This window comes from Bufo bufo, chromosome 6, assembly GCF_905171765.1.
Source record: "Bufo bufo chromosome 6, aBufBuf1.1, whole genome shotgun sequence".
In the NCBI taxonomy this organism is placed as follows: Eukaryota; Metazoa; Chordata; class Amphibia; order Anura; family Bufonidae; genus Bufo; species Bufo bufo.
The window spans coordinates 232,503,431-232,505,782 of record NC_053394.1 but is presented as its reverse complement, the minus strand read 5'-3'; positions in this window follow the sequence as shown (position 1 = coordinate 232,505,782).

Below are 2,352 nucleotides of genomic sequence, written 5' to 3'. Positions count from 1 at the left end.
GTCAGGTGAATGCCTAATTTTTGGGGTCTGTACTCCTGTGGCCTAAAATAAAAATTTTCTAGGCTCCAGTAGGGCACATTTTTGAGAGTTTCCCTTTAGGACACATAAAAACGGCCCCTGATTAAAATACATATTTTTTGTGGGAATTTTTGCCATGGATCCCCTTCTGGTATGTCACTGTCCATGATGTGGGACTATTTGTGCACTTCTAGTAAGTATTTGGTGGCTGCAAATATGACCTGAAGGTTTTTCAGGTTCGCCTGCCATTAAAGTGAATGGGGCCCGCAGCGAACGCGTGGTTTGTAAACCTTTGATCGCGAACACGTGTTCGCGAAAAGTCCCTGGCTGATGTTCGTCTATCACTAATAACAGTGTTATCCAGTTATTAAATGTATAGTGTAGGGATTGAATCAAGTAATTAGACACAAAAATCCTCGATGCAAATTTTTTGCATCAAGGATTCGTTTGTGTCATGTGACCCCAGAGCGGGAGTGAAGCGACCGCTCCGTGGTCACCAGCCGGCCCATACCACGCTGCACCCGCCGGCTGTTTAAAAGCAGCTTCATCGCCAACCTCCCGAATGGCTACATGACCAACCTGCAGTGCCCCGAGCAGGTGGCGGGGGGCTTCTTCTCTTCCATCACCAACGTGGTCAGACGGCAGCCTTGGCGGGCTTGGAGTAAGTCCCGTATCCTGCTGGTGGTAGATGAACCCCACACCGACTGGTGAGTCCTTGGCCATTATATGTGTGCACTGGATCATGGGGGCCCTTACCTGCAGGGGCCCCGATGTACACAAGGTGTCCCCTGAGACAGTGCATTAGGTTCCGAATAGACTGGGGGGAGCCCCTGGATCATGTCAGCTGTGGGGTCCCCAGGTCCCCCCAATGTACTGGTGTGCAAACTGGGTTACATTCCACAGGGACTGGGGGACTCCCTGTTAATGTTAGGGGTCCCCAAATAAATGTATGAAAAATATTTCTTTATATTCCACATCCTGAATTCTAGGGGCCCCTGTGTTATATTGCCATAGGACCCCCCAAAAAATATATGGAAAATATACGCGCCCCAACCGCCGTTTTCAAGCGCCACTCAGCTCATCAATATTCACTTCGCTGGGCAGCTTCTGCTGTCCCCGACGTTCCGAGATCCCATAGCTTTCTATTGGGCATGCGCGGGATCTCGGAACAGCGGTTGGGGCGTGTGCGTGCGCCCATGTGGAGCTGAAACGCCGCCCCTTGGGCAGAAAGAAGAGCGATTATATCAGGTGTTATCAAACATGATTTTGCTGTATTTATAAGGGTGACAGGGGTTATACTTATATGTTTTTAATACGCATAACAAGCCATGAGGGGAATATCGGACATAGCCCAACAAACAGTGTAAGCATACAGTAAATGACAGTAGGCTAGACAATTAAACAAAGTGCCCAGAGGGAGCATATAGCAGTTATCTATAAGTCAGTCCTAAAACTGGACATCTAATAGAGATCATGGTGAGGGAAAAGAGAAAAATAAAAAGGGGAGGGGGGAGGAAGGGAACAGTAAACTGCACTCTCACGCAGAGGATAATAGCAATCGACACTCAGCGGAGTCGTGGAATTCAATCCAATGACTCCAGGTTTTAGTGAACAACTTCTCTGTGTCTCATAGAGGAGGTGAGGTCTTCCATTCTCATGGTCTCCTGAACTTTGTTGATCCACATAGTGACAGTGGGAGCAGAAGGTTGCCTCCACATGCATGGGATGCAAGCTCTCGCTGCATTGACCAGATGTCGTATCACAGACTTGCCATAGGTAGAGAAAGGAATCTCGCATTGATGGAGCAGGAAGAATGCAGGCGTCTTAGGCAGGGCATAGGAGGTGAATTTAGATGTGATCAGCCACACTGAGTCTCAAAAACTCGTGAGAGTAGGACAATCCCAGAAGATATGCAAGATAGTGCCTCTCGCAGAGCCACATCGCCAACATAGCGGTGAGACTGTAGGGAAAATGGCATTAAGTCTAGTAGGGACCCTATACCATCGGGACATGAGTTTGAATCCCGCCTCTTGGACACTGTTGGCTATATACTGCAATATTTTAAATGGTTTTACTATTTGACTTTAAATGCTTTAAAAAATAAAAACCTTTAAAAAAAAAAATTTGATTTGCCATATTTTGACTTTCAATTTCAATGAGCTGCATGAGGACTTATTATTATGTGGGGGAAAGCTGTCATTGGTACGATTTTAGGGTACATATGACCAAGACATTTTTATTAAATTTCTTTTTTTTTGGGGGAGCACTTCCCTACCAATATTTCACTAGCTGACATTTTTGAACATGGCAATGCCAACTATGCTTATTTTAATA